Raw genomic sequence first — 17981 nt, forward strand, 5'->3', positions numbered from 1 at the left:
GCACTATGTGTGTATGGAGCCTCTTACCTCCTCCTGAGCCAGAATCTCCTCCTACTATCACGCGTTGCCTTTCTCGTCCCTGCATCATGTGATGTCACGTCGCCAAGGTGATGTGTCGTCGCATAGTAGCAGGAGGAGATGCCGGCATTAGAGACCCCACACTCTCCTCTGGCAATCACAGATCAATTTAAATCCCACAACATTTAAACTCTGATTTTGGAAGTTGCAGGGCCTGTGGAAGCGGGGTCCAGGTGCAGTCGCACCAATCAACACCGTACCACCATCAAGCCGGCCATATTTGCAGTTTCTATTTCCCGTTGGAGGAATTCAAATACTATTATTCATTGCTTTTAGCTTGTGATTTTCATTGTTTTTACCTTTTAATGTTTCATAATATTTTGTTATTTATAACAACAAATTAAGTGACTGTGTTACATGTGTTGTCATTTTCTGTTGAGTGTCAAGCTAAATACCAGCTATGAGAAATTTTACAGAACATGGAAAACTAGACTATTGATATATTTCCTCAGTGTGTCTCATCGCTTTTCTCATTAATTGGGGTATGCCACCTGCTTAGTGCATGGGGCTTATTGTAGTTCTGAAGGTCTATGACAGGAGTGTCAAAACGCTGTCACGTCCACTACAAGCAACGGCGACAATGAATTTGTTTTGACGCGACATCGCTATCGCCGGCACTATAAGCGCAGCCTTACAGGGAGTAAGAGAAAGAGGTAACAAGGGATGTAAGAGAGAGGGGGGAGAAGGGTTGTAAGAGAGAGATGGGAGGGGAGCATAAGAGAGCGATTGGGAGTGAGAGAGAGAGAAAGAGAGAGGGTAGGAAAAGGTGTGACAGATAGGAGAGGGAGAGGGAGTAAGAGAGAGAGTTTACAAATAGAGACATTTCAAGACCACGGTCACTCTACCCAGCAGCGGTCGTCCTACCAAAATCTAGAACAAACCGGAAAATCATCCAGGAAGTCACAAAGAACCCCAGAGTAACATCCAAGGATCTGCAGGCCACTCTCGCCTTGGCCAGTGTTCATGACTCAATTATCAGAAAAAGACTGAACAAGAATGGTGTTCATGGTAATACAGTAAACCGCGTGATTTAGTAAAATTATGGCCGCTGCATCTGTATCAAAGTTGAAATTTGGATCAACTGCTAATTTCAAGTCTCTTGTAATATATATTCAAGATATGTCAAATGCATTGTAGGTGGGCCCCACTCACATGGCGGGTTCGGTTCCAGGCTCCTGTCGAAAAGTGGAAATCACAGAAAAGCGGAACATAGCATTTTTTTGTGCATAGAGCACAAATGCTATGTTCGCCAGAGATTTCCCATCCCTCCTACTCCATCCCAGAATGCAGCATTCTGCGCACGCGGAGTCGGCGTTCCATTTTGCTTATGCACAGAAACATGTCTACAGTCAGGCAACAGTACCGCCGTATTGGCGGATCGACGAGAAGCAGGGCCCTACTGTATTCTTCTTGCTCCTTGTCCTTGATCCTTCTCCTTGCTCCTTCTCCTTGCTCCTTGTTATTGGACAAGTGCAGGGAAGAAATAGAATGTGTAATTAAAACCTGCTATTTTATCATTTGGAGTGACCATTTACTGCCTTATTCAATTAACCTATATGTTCTCTGTAACTCTGCTGATTGGACTATAAAGGGACTAAAAAAGCTCCTTTATCAGGAGTCATTTTTAGCTCCAAACGTCAAGTCTCTTTTGCCTTGGTGTCAGTCTGGTGTATTGTTTTATTCACTTTTATATTATTGTCATGGTTTTTTTGCATAGTTTTTTTATGATCATATTTTGGGGCTCTTTGTAGTTTTGATGTGATCATTTGTAGTATTTAAAAATCTGTGTATTTATTTATATACACACTGATACCCAACAAGGGTCATTCCGGAGCATTACCAGCGGAGCAGCGGCGATTCATAGCAGCCTTGGAGCATGAGTTGTACATGGTTTGTACATGAGTTGTTATATATATATATATGTTATATATATATAACAACTCATGTACAAACCATGTACAACTCATGCTCCAAGGCTGCTATGAACCGCCGCTGCTCCGCTGGTAATGCTCCAGAATGACGTCACACCTCTTCCTGTTGGTGGTGTGTATCAGGGGAGTTATCCCTGTTCAGGTAATGTGCCTCTAATCCAGCAGTGTGGTGGTTAACTGCTGGTAGTCAATTAACAAACACCACCTGCCTGATTAGATTGCTTAGAAAAGCCTGTCTTTTGAGACAGGAAGGAAGATTGTCCCTGCCTCTCACAACTTGTGAGACTGACATGGGGACAGACGTCTTGAGTTTACCAGAAGAAGCTTTGTTTACCCCTTGTTTGGATGGTTCCTGATGTTAAGGAAACAGGCGCAATAAAAGCCTTATTTAATTTCACCATAACCAGTCTCCCTTGCATACCTCTGTGAGCGTCCGCCTACATATGGTCGTCAGAAGTGGGACGAGAGGTGGTTCTTGAAGTTAGAAGGAACCCGGAGTTGGCTGTGAATTTTTTTTGTGCTTTTTGCCTACAAACAGTCTGAGCAACATAAACAAAAATATCTCATGCAGCAGAGACCAGAGTTAGAGACACACCCAGGCAGGAAATCTTCACTGCACTGAAACTTATAAAACCACAGATGGACTCTTTTCCCCAATCCCAAGAGGAGAGAGCGAGAGACTGCTGAAACAAGTAAACCTTATTTGCCCATCATAATAAAGTGTAATATGTCATTGAAATAGGGGTGTTGCCTTCCAGCCGTAGTCAGGGTTCAAGAAGTGAGTTAGCCCTTAAAAGGGATAGGCGTTTGTTGTTTTCAAATATTTAGCTGAAGCAGTGTATACAGATGGTGACCCACGAGCGGTACTGATTCTGCAAGTAAAGGCTGCCACACCGCATAGGACTACCAGCTGTGAATGGAGTATATGCAGAAAAGTGTGAAAATTGATGCAAGACTGTGCTTCAGCAGGGGAATTTTCAGTAAACAAGTGCTGAGGGTAAAATTGCCTACATAAAAAAAGGAATTGCTAAGCTGTGTAAAAGGTATCCCAAAGTGTGAAGTGTGAATGTCATAATACCCAAAGTTGAGACTGAACTCAAGCAGAGAGATTGACCTAGCAAGTAAATGGGGTAAAGCAAATAGACGTTTTTACCTAGCAACTGCACATCCTGTATACCTGATGAGAGAAAATGCATGCACAGTACTGCTGATATTGTAAACTTACCCAAGAGAGAAAAAGTCTACAGAGATGCCTGTGAGAGCTACGACCTCTACAAGAAATATATGCCCACCTGTAGGACTACCACAATTGGGGGTTCTACCAAATACAGTGGCAACAGCTGCAATAGCGCCTCCTGAGGGCAGGAAGAAAATTACACCGGATAGCCCCAAAAAGGAGGACAAGATGCAGCGTTCCTGTAATGAACCCTACCCCATGGAAGAGTGGCCCTTCCAGTCCGATGAGGAGGAAGACATCTCTTATCGGGAACCCAAACCGCGTCACACCCACAAAACACCCCAAGAATGGTGGGGGTGCCTGAACTCGGTACGAACTGAAAAGACCGCTCCCTATGATGACAAATATGATCGGCAGGAGAAAGAGCGGGAGCAGTGGATCACCGAATATTTCCGTCAGCTGTTACAGTTACAAGAAAAGCCAGGTGGATCCAGTGACGCTGCTAAAATTTCAAATAAAGATGGAGACCCAGTATCCCTGAGGGGACGGTGTCATCCAAAACAAAAAGGCGAAAAAAGAAAAAGAAAAGCGGTTCGTCACTTACCGTGGAAGGAACAGACATGTCCGCAGACCCTGTGGAGAAAATGGGGAACCGAGATGCCCTGCAGCCTAGAGAAAATGGAGAATTCATCCCGCGGACAACCGAATATCCAGAGGGCCCAAGGCAGAAGTCGTGTACCCCAAATAAGTGTCTGTCTGGTGCCAACAGTGAGGAACCCTCAACCAACCATCCCAGGGAAGCGGAGCCGGAACCAGTGAGTGTCGATCCCTTGACCAGCCCTGAGGATGCCCTGAAAAATGCCAGGTGTGACTGTGATATACTCCGTGAACATTTGAAACAAAATAAAGATGATTACGCGGAGCTACTGAAAAAAAAACGTGAAGCTACAGGAACATGTGCTCGCAATGTACTCTGCAGCCAGGACAGAATTGGACGATCTCAAGACTGAGCTAGATACTGCAAATGCTACTATTTCCGCCATGGATGAAAAGCAGAGCCAATCGCATAAAATAATGACTAAGCTGAAGCGGAAATATGAGGAGGCACTGAAGCAGATGACAGTCTTCCAGCAAGAGGTTCACACTCTTAGCACAGAGCTGAATGCCTCACAACAGGAAGTCAACAGTGTCCGGACAGAGGTGGACGTATCTCAGAAAGAGGTTCAGACACTCCGCAGAGCACTGGAGGCCTCACATCATTAGACAAACAGCTGCCGCACAGACCTGGAAGTTTCCAGAAAGGAACTACACAGTCTCACTGAGGAGCTGGACATTTCTAAAGTAACGATTGTCAATCTTAAGACAGATCTCAAAGTCTCTCAGAAGGAGCTTCAGACCCTCAACCTAGAGAAGGAAGTCTCACACCAGGAGACTGTCATTCTCAAAGCAGATGTGCGTAAATGGAAGGAGGACTGCAAAGAGGCCCTGAATAGTACAGAGACTGAAAAAGGAGAAAATTTAAGATTAAAAAGAGAAAACTTAAAATTGGAAGAAGAAAATTTTCATTTGACAGACGAAGTCAAGGAAAAGAATGAAAAGCTGCACGAGCTTAAGGAAATAAATAGACTGTTGGAAGGTGAGAAGTTTGAAGCAGAGCACCGACTGCAGAACCAACTGCAAGGTCTGCGTACGCACCTCCAGATGTCCGAGGAGAAGCAGCAAACTCTGCAGGAAGACAATCTGCAGGCTGTTAAAGAAATACAAGTGCTGCAGGAACGTCTGATTACCCAGTATGTCCCCGCAAAGCAGCATGAGAAACTGAAGGCTACCCTGAGCATCACCAAAGCATCGCTAAAGGCCAAGCTTAGAACCCAGGTGACGCGGCACAAAAGGGAGCACAAGAAGGTCCAGAAACTGAAACAAGTAACTGTGGCCCAAGCAAAGAAGTTCATAGTGCTTCACAATGCAATACAAATGTGGAAGGAAGCTCAGAGAAAGCAAAGCATGCAGATAAATTCCCTGAGAAGAGACTTGCAAGACGCACTCAAAAAACAGGGATCTCTCGCAGTGAGATGAAAGTTCTACAAGGACAAGTATTGACCCTGACTAAGCATCAGTATACCACAGCCACAAAAACCCATGAATAAAAGGGTACAATGAGAGCTGGGAATACCGCTCATCTGAAAGACAAGGTTGCAAAATTTGAACCACCTAAACAAGCACTAGCAAAACCTTCAGCCACCCAACAGGCAATAAAAGAAGGTACACATGCTCAATCAAAACCAGAAGAATCCTTAGCTGATGAAGCTGAAAAGATGGGACATTCTCTGGAAGTGGGTGTGGAATTGCAACTTAATCCCAAAGAGGCTGAACTAGCAACCCCATTGATTGGGAAAAGGGCAGAGAGACAGCTTCAAGAGCAGAAAACTCAAAGGGCTGTTTTTAAACGCTCTGCAACTGCTGAGGGGTTAACGCCTTCATTACCTTAGTGGTATTAACCACCAAGGTAATGAAGGGGTTAACTCGACCCACAAACTACCGCCATGCCTAAACACCCACCAAGGGCCAAATACTACCTTCACCCACCACGCTACCCACAATAAACATGGCATTGATAGTTAGCCCCTTCATTGCCTTATTGGTCAGTCGCTAAGGTAATGAAGTTGCCTGTGAATGCATTTTTATTGCATGGGATTCATGCCAGGGGCCTCTGGTGCTGATATTAATGGATATCAGCTTCGGAGACTCCCAGCATCAATCCAATGCAGGAAAAATGCATTTTTTTTTCTAAGTCCTCTCTCGCCGCCTTCTCAGCAGCTTCTCCCCAGCTTCACGCCAACTTTTCCTGGCGTGAGGATTTTGGGAGAAACTCACCATTCTAGAGCCATGATTAGCCTCAATAAACTAATTGAGGCTACTAGAATTGCACATGTTTCAGAACCTGCCGATAAGTGGCTTATCGCCGCTCACCCGGCTATCTGTTTTGGACGGATACAAAATGGGCGATTTATGCGTTTATCGCCCACTTATCAAGGCTTACAGAATAGCAGTAGGCACTTTACGCAAAAAGGCCTCGATAAGTGGGTTATGAAGGCTTATAGAATAGGCCCCATGGTTTAGATCAGGGGTGAGCAAACGTTTTATGCCGAGCCGTCCTTTTCATCCATGAAATTTCTTGGGCCCCGTTTTCATCCATGAAATTTCTCGGGCCCCCCCTGCCTGATGTAATGAAAATCACATGAAAAAAACTAAACCTTTATTAAACGGTATACAATATAAATACAAATATGTCTAAATACTTTACAGCTCGCGCTTGCAAAATTAGGCTGCGTCCATGCTGCCGATGAGAGCGTGAGATCACCAACTCTCCAAGCATGAGCACAGGGTGTCCTACATAATTTTGCAAGCATGAGCAGAGGGGGGGGGTTGATCGGGGCTATTTTTGTGTGTGGCTGTGTGTGTGTGTGTGTGTGTGTGCATTGACTGCTGCTGAGCGCGCTTCAAAGTCAATTTTGTTTGTCTCCCCAAGCGCCAAGCTTGGGAGAGCGTACGTGCACAAAGGCAATCCTTTGGGGAGGGGGGGGGGCATTCATCCACCTCTTTGCTACCTCCCTTCCCTCTCCCCCCCCCCCATTTTTTTCTTTCCTTCCCCTCCCTTTTTTCTTTCTCCTATATGCCTTTTTATTCTCCCTGCTCTTGGCTTGCTGTCCCCAGTGTCATCTAAACTCCTACCTACAGTATTATGTATTATTTTTTTTTTCTGTTTTCAATGTTGTGTTTTCACTTTTTTTTTTATTATTTCTGTACATTCATAGTATGATAGATATAGTGGCAGCCCACCCGCGCACATCTTCTTGGCCGCCCGTGCACAGCTTTTTCGCCCTCCCGTGCACAGCGTCTGCCCGCCCGCCCGCCCGCACACACCAGGTTTCGCCGCACGCCACATGCGCCCCCCCAGATAATCTTGCGCCCCCCAGTTTGCACACCGCTGCATTCAATCACAACACCCACACATAATCACAACACAGACACAGCACACATACTCAATCACAACACACACAGAACACATACTCATATCACAACCAACACAACATACACACAACACAGATACAATACACACACACAATCACAACACCGACACACCCAATCACAACACACACAGACAACACACACACTCAATCACAACTAACACACACAACACACACACATAACACACACACAACACATACTCAATCACAACCAACACAGACACAACACATACACACAGCACACATATTCAATCACAACACACACTCATATCACAACTCACACACACAACACAACATACAATCATAACAGTCACACACTTTCACCCTGGGGGGGAAGTAAAAGTATGCTTTGGTCCCCCGTGTGCTACTGCAAACAGACAGGAGGAGGAAGAGGGGTTTTCTGTGTGCAGAGAGAAGCCCCGCCCCCGCAGCAAGCCACAGCACAGAGAAGCAGCAGCACGGAGCTTTAGCTTCTTGGCCACCCGTCACAGCATCTGCCCGCCTCCAGGTTTCGCCGCACGCCGCCTGCGCCCCCCTAAATAATCTTGTGCCCCTCAGTTTGCACACCACTGGTGTAGATTTATTTGCCATTGTTAACCATAAAGGAGCTTAGTGAATATGAGATTAATTTCTTTTAGGCTATAATTAACTTTTTTGCATGTGATTTAGAGTACTAGCCGTTATAAATAATGCATTTTATAGGAGCAGAATCTGGTTAAGGTCACATTATTTGTTTTAGTGACTACAGCTTTAGGATCAACTGGTGTTACCTTAGATTAAATTAAATAGGTTAAACGATCTCAATGAATCTGGGCTTTACCCTCTACAGGTAGATTTTCAGTTTTCTTCCTTTAGTGTTCTTTGTGTGTTTAGCAATTATGAGTAGATACAAAAAATGAGGATAATACACACTAGCACAATATCCTATAGGGTAAAGGAATACAATCTCGAAACAAATTGTACTTTAAAAATAAAAAGGTATGTGACAAAAAGTCCAAGTGAAATTCCCCTTCTGCCACTAATATCTGTCAAAAAAAAGTGAAGGGGGAGGTGTCATAAAGCTAGATAAATAAAGACATGAGTCATCATAAAAAAAATTGATTTTTTTATTGAACATGTACTATATATACATAGCAAGCCAATCATCTAACAGCAGAATAATTTTTTGGTATGCCGTGTATATATATATAACACACAGTGCCACTTTTTGCTTCAAAAAACATTGCTGTGTGCTGGGTGATAGTGGTGAAAGGTGGGGTTGCAGACCTGCCTAAGACATGCAAATGAGCATACTGTTGTATTTCCATTTGCTATATGCTTTGCTGTGGAGGGTTTTTGTCACTTTTTTTACTCACCATAACTTAACTAAGTATGGTAAACCCCATCCTCATTGCTTCATTGCATAGCCAGTTAACCAACCCACACTGATGAGACCCATAAAGGTCAAAACGGCTGTCTGTGGGTGGGTTTTCTGACTATGCATCTTAACCCTGGCTGTGCTCAAAGCTGTGACCATGCAGCAAGCTTAAGCCAATAGGGAACCATGTTAAAAATGGTTTTTGAAGCAAAAAGTGGCACTGTGTGCTCATTTGCATGTCATTTCCCAGAATCCCTTGCTGCAGTGGAAGTGCTGTGTGCTGGGTGATAATGGGGAAAGGTGGGGTTGCAGACCTGCCTAAGACATGCAAATCCATTTGATATATATATATATATTGCCACTATATCTATCATACTATGAATGTACAGAAATAATAAAAAAAAAAGTGAAAACACAACATTGAAAACAGAAAAAAAAAAATAATACATAATACTGTAGGTAGGAGTTTAGATGACACTGGGGACAGCAAGCCAAGAGCAGGGAGAATAAAAAGGCATATAGGAGAAAGAAAAAAGGGAGGGGAAGGAAAGAAAAAAATGGGGGGGGGGGAGAGGGAAGGGAGGTAGCAAAGAGGTGGATGAATGCCCCCCCCCCTCCCCAAAGGATTGCCTTTGTGCACGTACGCTCTCCCAAGCTTGGCGCTTGGGGAGACAAACAAAATTGACTTTGAAGCGCGCTCAGCAGCAGTCAATGCACACACACAGCCACACACAAAAATAGCCCCGATCAACCCCCCCCCCCTCTCATGCTTGCAAAATTATGTAGGACACCCTGTGCTCATGCTTGGAGAGTTGGTGATCTCACGCTCTCATCGGCAGCGTGGACGCAGCCTAATTTTGCAAGTGCGAGCTGTTGAAATATGTAAGTATTTAGACATATTTGTATTTATATTGTATACCGTTTAATAAAGGTTTAGTTTTTTTCATGTGATTTTCATTACATCAGGCAGGGGGGGCCCGAGAAATTTCATGGATGAAAAGGGGGCCCAAGAAATTTCATGGATGAAAAAGAGGGCTCGGCATAAAACGTTTGCTCACCCCTGATCTAAACCATGGGGCCTATTCTATAAGCCTTCATAACCCACTTATCGAGGCCTTTTTGCGTAAAGTGCCTACTGCTATTCTGTAAGCCTTGATAAGTGGGCGATAAACGCATAAATCGCCCATTTTGTATCCGTCCAAAACAGATAGCCGGGTGAGCGGCGATAAGCCACTTATCGGCAGGTTCTGAAACATGTGCAATTCTAGTAGCCTCGATTAGTTTATTGAGGCTAATCATGGCTCTAGAATGGTGAGTTTCTCCCAAAATCCTCACGCCAGGAAAAGTTGGCGTGAAGCTGGGGAGAAGCTGCTGAGAAGGCGGCGAGAGAGGACTTAGAAAAAAAAATGCATTTTTCCTGCATTGGATTGATGCTGGGAGTCTCCGAAGCTGATATCCATTAATATCAGCACCAGAGGCCCCTGGCATGAATCCCATGCAATAAAAATGCATTCACAGGCAACTTCATTACCTTAGCGACTGACCAATAAGGCAATGAAGGGGCTAACTATCAATGCCATGTTTATTGTGGGTAGCGTGGTGGGTGAAGGTAGTATTTGGCCCTTGGTGGGTGTTTAGGCATGGCGGGAGTTTGTGGGTCGAGTTAACCCCTTCATTACCTTGGTGGTTAATACCACTAAGGTAATGAAGGCGTTAACCCCTCCCACTACCACCCTGTAGGCCTAAACAACCATCCTTTAGGGCTACTACCCCCTTTACCCAATCCCTCTACCCACAATAAAAAAAATACATGCAACAACCCTACTACCGGCCTCCTCTACCCCCAACAACCCCCCACAAGACATATAGTACATTAAATGGGCAAAATAACCATTATCCAGATATGAATAATAGCTATTTGCCCAATTATAAAACCAAACATTACACAACCAGCATAAAAAAAGTAAATAAAATGTTCTACTTACCCCAGCCATCATGAAGGGTGTCCTCGTCAGCATACTCCAGGTCCATGTCCTCAGTTGACAGCAAGAGTACAAGAAAAAAATACAATCTAATGGCCCCTAACCTGTTGAGTATTTTAGATGTGTGTCTTCATTTGTGGCTTATATGCCTAATAAATAGTTTAACTTTTTTTGCCTCCAGCCCTTGTTTTCATCCGCAGTGCTCTACCTTCCACTTTTTCTATTTTTGTATACCTATTGGTATTGAAGCACTCGAGGCAGGTAATCGGGTGCGCACTCACATCCAGGTACTGTATATGTATTGGAAAAATAAAACAAACACCACAGTAGTGCAACAGAGTATGAGGAATTTTTTCCTAACCAATATTCTATATATTCCTACTCACATGTAGTATAAGCAGTTAGAGCCTTATGGTTGTTGAGGAGTAACCACCTCGGGTAGCAAATCTCAGGAGGAGATATACCAGATATGGAAGAGAGGACACAAGTATAGTGCAGGTTGCTTTATAAACAAAATTAATATAAAATAGTAGCACTTACAAACATTGCCAGGTTCTGGGCATAGGGTATACATCCCTGGGATGTATATATCCCTGGGTCATACAGTGAGCGAAAGTCCAACAATCCCTGGTCAGGAGGAACCATGTGGCGGAGGTCCACTGCTACTCCCTGGATCCAAGGACTCAATCCAGAATGGGCAATCTCACACAGATACCAAGGTCTAGAACACCACCCACGTCCGCAAAGCCGCCCTACGCTATAGCTACTGCACCGACACACTTTATTCGAGCAAATACCCAGTATGTACCTGGCAGATACCTGGAATGCGCCGCTCCTCACCTCTGACAAGCCCCGTTGCGTTTGCCTTCCCAGCCTGGGTTCATGCCTGGCTGACGGGCGGCTGATCTGTTAAATGATAATGATTAGGATTTAATAGGCTGCAATGCTTAGCGTGTCTACCAGATGGCATAAATTCATGAATTGTAATGCAGTATATATATATACAGTATACTGTGCAGTATTGCAGCCAGCGGGAAAAAAATGCTTCAATCCCTGCCTGGAAAATACCTCAATGCACTCGGGCAGAAAACAGTCACAAACCTCAATACACCCGGGTATACCCGAATTCGTGGGACTAGCCGAGCTCGAATAAAGTGTGTCGCCAGTGTATTCAGATACCGGTTTTACACTCGTGACTATATCTCAACAGTTCTATGGATAATACTAGATACATTAGTGTTTGTAGCATCAATTTGGGTTATCCCATCTTTTTCTTCTTGATTCTTTTATCTCTTTACTTTAACATGGCTAGAGTTTCTCTAACTAAGCTTATGAGACTTTGTCAATAAGAGATTAAAAGATCAAAGCAATATCATAAGTACTAAACTCACAGTGGTGTAAAGTGGGCCATATTTTTAAAGGCCAATGCCTTTAATATCATTGGTAAATTATATTCACAAGAAACAAACCCATTTATGTTCTTAATATTGCAGGGTTTGTCGCTTGTGTGTATTATCAGTACCAGAAAGGTGCATGTTAACTATTGTATAATTGTTAGCTAGTGTGTCCCCCTGTTGAATTATTTTTTATTCATGTCACATATTCGAACACATTTGAAAAACTCCAATCAATGTAGTCCATTAAAGCCAGTGTAACACCTGAATGTAATTCTTAACATCAAGATCAACCCTTATCGGAATTCTGCTCTGACACTACGTTCAAAAATTGATGAATGATACATTTTTATTAAGTGCATTTGTAGTGTCCTCGTCCACAGGTCCAAAAATCAATGAGACTACCAGGCAACAAGCAGGGCACCTTCACCACTATTCACAAGGTGAAAAGCTTCGCATTACTTGGCACTTTAAACATTTTATTTACAACTCCTCACATTCCTGTAAACGTGTATACTTGTATGTCACTCTGTATGAGTCCTGTTTATAATTGCCTCTTCAACTTACCCCACAGCATCTCTACCATTTAAGGAACATCTTTCTAATATTGCCAGGGCAACCCTAGCTGGATCAGAATAGCACCTGTCAACTGTCATAATGTGCCTCAGGGACATTTGTGCATTACATATTCATCCCCCTCTCAAATATACATGTCTTCATGCATATACAATATCTACATAATACCATTATATAATTAAAAAAAGCTACTCTACTTTGCAAAGGTAGAAAGCACAAACTAAGTAGCACCTTAAAGCAACACATAGTGATATATTAATCGTGTAATAGAAATTGAAAAGGGTGAAAACCATTAAACAGTGAATTAGGTAAAATGAAAATTCACCATGCATGAGAGATGCAGCTGGTTAAGGAGATGTTTCCCAACATTACAAAGAATGAACAGCAGACAAATCTTTCACAGCGCAGGGGACTCTCAAGGTATATGAAAATCAAAACAAGGTAATAGTTTTACGTCTGCACTATTACCGTGTTTTGTTTTTCATATACCTGGAGAGTCCCCTGATCTGGGAAAGTTTTTTTGTGCTAATAAAAAAGCTATACAATATCGAACATACCTTTACTATATACATAGGCTTACCACTAATAGATTTAAAATTCTTAAAATATATAAAACGTTGTATTAAAATAAACAAAACCTTTTAATAACCTTGTGTAAGAAATATAGCGCTACATATTTCAAGTTCTTTTGGGGATCTGTGCCAAAGAAACACACACACGCATGCAAGCAGGTACACACAATATTGTAATGATGTAGAAATCAACTTACTGTTACATTATACAAGTTGTTATAATAAAAATGATGATATATATATATATATATATATATATATATATATATATATATATATATATATATATATTACCCGTAGTACTGGAAATCTGTAACAGGTTCTCCTCTTATCCTCTGGCCCATCTCTTTGGTTTTCTTGAAGCCTCTACTCCTTGGGGTTTCCTTGGAGCTTGTCAGATCGTCTTGTTGTTATTGAGTGGCCGTTACATGTTTATATATTATGTGGTTCTATTTAGTAAAATGGGCTTCGGATGGTTTAGTTTGAGGTCAGGAATTGTGGATGTGTGTAGACCTATTTGGTCATCTGTGAGGGCATTTGTAAAAACCACTTTTATGACTCTTGTAGTATATGATAACAAATTCCCAACTAAGCTGGATTTCTTAGTCTACTTGTGCTTAAGACTAAATATGGTCTTCCAGGAGATTCTAAATAATTGTTCAATCATGTAAATAGATCCCCTATTTCAGAATAAGGGTACCTGTTGTTTCCTGTCATCACGATGACATTCACAAAGAGAAGTGTTTTTATAGACTGTAATATTTGTACAAAGTACAATATTACATTCCTAAGACACCAGCCTCATTTTCTTACATTGTATTAAACACAAGATAAAATATGGTTTGTGAGTGTCAGAAATTTTAAATGTACATTAAATAACTGATTATTTTCAGTTATAAGTCAAAATATTAGAAGGATCTCAGTTGATAGTGAAGAAAATGCTGCCATCCATGTTATAGGAGATATTTGTGTGGATGATTTTCCCATTCTGTAGCCCTTTTGGATTCTCTACCTTACTGTCCTCTATGACTACTTTGGTCATATTGCTGGAAGCTGTGTGTAGAAAATGTGTGCCGTGCATACAGTAGCACCTGTATTGCTTGTGGCCAATAGTATCATTTTTGCTTGGAACTGTATCTGTATCTAGTTTGTTGATGTTTACTGGCTCTGCACCTCTCTCTACAGTTTGTGCGATGAAAGGTTGTATTCTCCACAAAATTACCTTCTCCTTTGTGAGGTTCCAGGCTGGGTTTGTTCTCAATGGTAACTAGCCTAATTGGTTATGTTGGCTGGCTGCATTGTTTTTGTTTGCATTTTAAACAGTGCACTAATTCTATATGTATGTATGTATGTATGTACGTCTTTATTTATACAGCGCCATTAATGTTCATGGCGTTTCACAGAAGTAATACACGTGCCAATCATATAAATAACAAATAATACAAATAACAGATCATGGGAATAAGTGTTTCAGACATGAAAGTAACATTTAGGAAAAGGAGTCCTGCTCTGAACAGCTTACAATCTACAGTAATTGGTAGGAGGAACATACAGATAGGTAGGAGGGCATACTGGTAAGTGTGTCTGCAAGGGGCCAAGCTTTATGTATCAGGTGTATAGTGTTGGCCACGGAGCTACTCATATTCTTTATTAAGAAGGTGTGTTTTAAGGTGGGTCATAAAGGTGGATAGAGAGGGTGCTAGTCAGGTATTGAGGGGAAGAGTATTCCAGATGTGTGGGGCAGTCGGTGAGAAAGGTTTAAGGTGGAAGAGGGCTTTAGATACAAAGAAGGTAGAGTCGGGATGGTGCATAGCAAGAAATTAGGGCTGAGATGTAAGGACGGGCAGAAGAGTGTAAAGCTTTAAAAGTGAGGAGGAGAATTGAATGTGTGATACAGGATTTGATAAGGATCCAGGAGAGGGATTTCAGCAGGGGGGGGGGGGGCTGAGTCAGATTTAGGAAAGAGTAGAGTGACTCTGGCAGCAGCGTTTAGGATAGATTGTAGAGAAGACAGGTGAGAGTCAGGAAAGCTGGACAGCAGGTGGTTACAGAAATTGAGATGGGAGAGAATGAGGGCCTGTGTCAGAGTTTTAGCAGTCAAGCAACAGAGGAAAGGGCGTAGCTTTGTGATATTGGAAAAAGCGACAGGTTTTAGATACGTTTTGAATGTGGGAGGAGAAAGCGAGAGAGGAGTCGAGTGTGACTCCTAGGCATTGTGTTTTCGCTACTGGGTGTATGACGGAACTTCCAAAAATAATGTGGAAGGAGGTAGTGGGGCCAGGTTTAAGAGGAAGTATGAGGAGCTCTGTTTTTGCCATGTTAAGTTTAAGTCGGCGGAGGGCCATCCAGGATGATATCACAGAGAGACATTCAGAAACTTTGGTCTGTACAGCAGGTGAAAGGTCAGGGGTCGAAAAGTAGATTTTTGTGTTGTCAGCATAGAGGTGACATTTGAACCCAAGAAATGTGATTAGGTCACCTAGAGAGAGTGTGTATAGAGAAAAGAGGAGAAGTCCTAGGACAGAGCCCTGGGGTACCCCCACAGAGAGGTCGATAGAGGAGGAGGAGGTGTTGGCAGAAGAGACGCTGAAAGAACAATGGGAGAGGTAAGAGGAGATCCAGGATAGAGCTTTATTAATGCAAAGAGTATGAATAATGTGAAGGAGAAGAGCATGGTCCACAGTATCAAATGCTGCAGAGAGGTCGAGTAATATGAGCAAAGTGTAATGACCTCTGTCTTTAGCAGCATGGAGGTCATTAGTTATTTTAGTGAGGGCTGTTTCAGTGGAGTGAGCAGTGCGAAAGCCAGATTGTAGAGGGTCTAGGAAAGAATAGGTGTTGAGAAAATGGAGCAAGCGAGAGAATACAAGACGTTCAAGGAGTTTAGAGGCAAAAGGCAGTAGGGAGAAAGGCTGATAGGTAGAAAGACAGGTAGGATGAAGCTTGCTGTTTTAAGTAATGGTATGACTGTTGCATGTTTGAAGGATGAGGGAAATGTACCAGAGTAGAGGCAGGAGTTAAAAATGTGTGTGAGCATAGGGATTATAGTAGGAGCAAGAGGTTTTAGGAGATGGGAGGGAATGAGGTCAAGAGGGAAAGTGGTAGATGGAGAAGCGGAGAGCAGCAGTGCCATATACTCCTCTGTGACAGCGGAAAGAGTCAAGTTGTGCAGGAGGAGAGTTAGGAAGAGGTGTAGGATGGGAGGAGGAAACAGAAAGGATGTCCTGACGTATGGATTCCACCTTTTCCTTGATATAGTCAGCAAAGTCCTGAGGTGAGATGGAGGAGAAAGAAGAGGCAGCTGAGGGTGGTCTGATTAGGAAGTCAAAGACAGAGAAGAGTCGGTATGGGCTAGACTTGTGCGTGTTGATTTGTGAAGAAAAATAGGTTTGTTTAGCCTGAGAGAGGGCAGAGTTGAAAAAGGATAGCATGAATGCGAGAGTGTGAGATTTCCTCCAGAGGCGTTGAGAGAAACGAGTACAGGAACACAGCATGCATGTGTGGGAATTTAGCCAGGGTCTGGGGTTAGGAGGGCGAGAATGGCAGAGAGAAAGTGGGGCATGTAGATCAAGAGAGGAGAATAGGGCAAAGTTGTAGTTCTTGATCAGGTTCTCAGGGTCTGGAGCAGAGCTGAGAGAGTAGAGGGAGGAGCGTAAAGTGGAAATGAAAGATGGTAAGTTAATAGAGCTCAAGTCTCTGCAGAAGCGAGGGGTAGATAGCGGTGGAGAAGTGAGAGAGAGAAAATGAGATGAGATGATGGTCAGAGAGAGGAAGGGTGAAATGGAGAAATCAGAGAGAGAAAAGTTTTTTGTGAAAACCAAGTCTAGTTAGTGGCTTTCCTTGTGGGTTCTGCTCTATACACTGTATGCCCATTAGATAACATCACAGTTGGTTCTGCGATGTGATCTATACAGTAGGTTTTGGATTAGAACTGCAATCCTTATCATGGGGATTTGGAGTCTTGATAGCAGGCATTGATGTTTCTCCATGTCTTTCATACGATTTTGGTATAGGTGTCTGTTAAACAGCTGACAAAGCTGTTTCATTACAGTACTTAAGATGACAGTATATCTCTCGTTGTAGTTATAGTCCTTTATAAACTATAGGAAATGTGAAATCAGGTGTACTACAGCTTAAACCTGTTATAACGCGATCCGTTACAATGCAAATCCGCTTATAACGCGATGCAAATGTGGCTCCCGATTTTTGTATTTATGAATACTTCACAACAAGATTATTGGTTTCTTAAATACTTTATTGTACAATGCATACAATTGTACATTATTATTTCTTATAGCGCGATGTGATTCTTTGGACCCCAAGCACAGCGTTATAAGGGGGTTGAGCTGTACATGTAATTGATTGCTGAGGGCTTTTGGTATGAAACGTGTTCCACGGTAATTTAAATATGTTTGGGGGCTAAATCTTAATCAGACCAGCAAAATATCTCTCGAAAAGCAACTCTGTCTACAGTAGCTGCGCAATTAGCAGCTTTTTGTGTTTCATTTTGTCACCAGATACTGCATGAAAATGTTCCTCAAAGTCATACAAACTTATGTGGATCTTTCTTATCAACCTTGGCAGTCAGGATGCTCCAAAGTAGCATAGCATAATGTAGGGTCCCCCTCCACAGTTCCAAAAATCTATGAAATTCACCACATAACAAGCAGGGCACCTTCCCTATAATTCACCTGAGAGGCAGGAGGAAGACATACTTCTAGCACTACTTAGCACTTTAAACAATTTATTTACAACTCCTCGCATCCACATACATTTTTACATGTCTGTGTAAGTCCTAACTGACTCTTCAACTGACGCCTGAGCATCCTCACCTTTCAAGAGACAACATTCTAAGGTTGTCAAGGCTGACTGAACCAGCATCTCAC

General features: G+C 42.7%; 1 protein-coding gene and 1 long non-coding RNA gene across 6 annotated transcripts in view; one reads left to right on the forward strand and one right to left on the reverse strand.

The window, feature by feature from the left end:
* RBMS3 (RNA binding motif single stranded interacting protein 3) overlaps positions 1-17981 on the forward strand; it is a 713484-nt gene that overhangs the window by 580512 nt on the left and 114991 nt on the right. The gene's annotated exons all lie outside the window — the stretch shown is intronic.
* LOC142487519 (uncharacterized) overlaps positions 1-17981 on the reverse strand; it is a 64334-nt gene that overhangs the window by 45125 nt on the left and 1228 nt on the right. The window lies entirely within an intron of this gene.

This window comes from Ascaphus truei, chromosome 2 (assembly GCF_040206685.1).
Source record: "Ascaphus truei isolate aAscTru1 chromosome 2, aAscTru1.hap1, whole genome shotgun sequence".
NCBI lineage: Eukaryota > Metazoa > Chordata > Amphibia > Anura > Ascaphidae > Ascaphus > Ascaphus truei.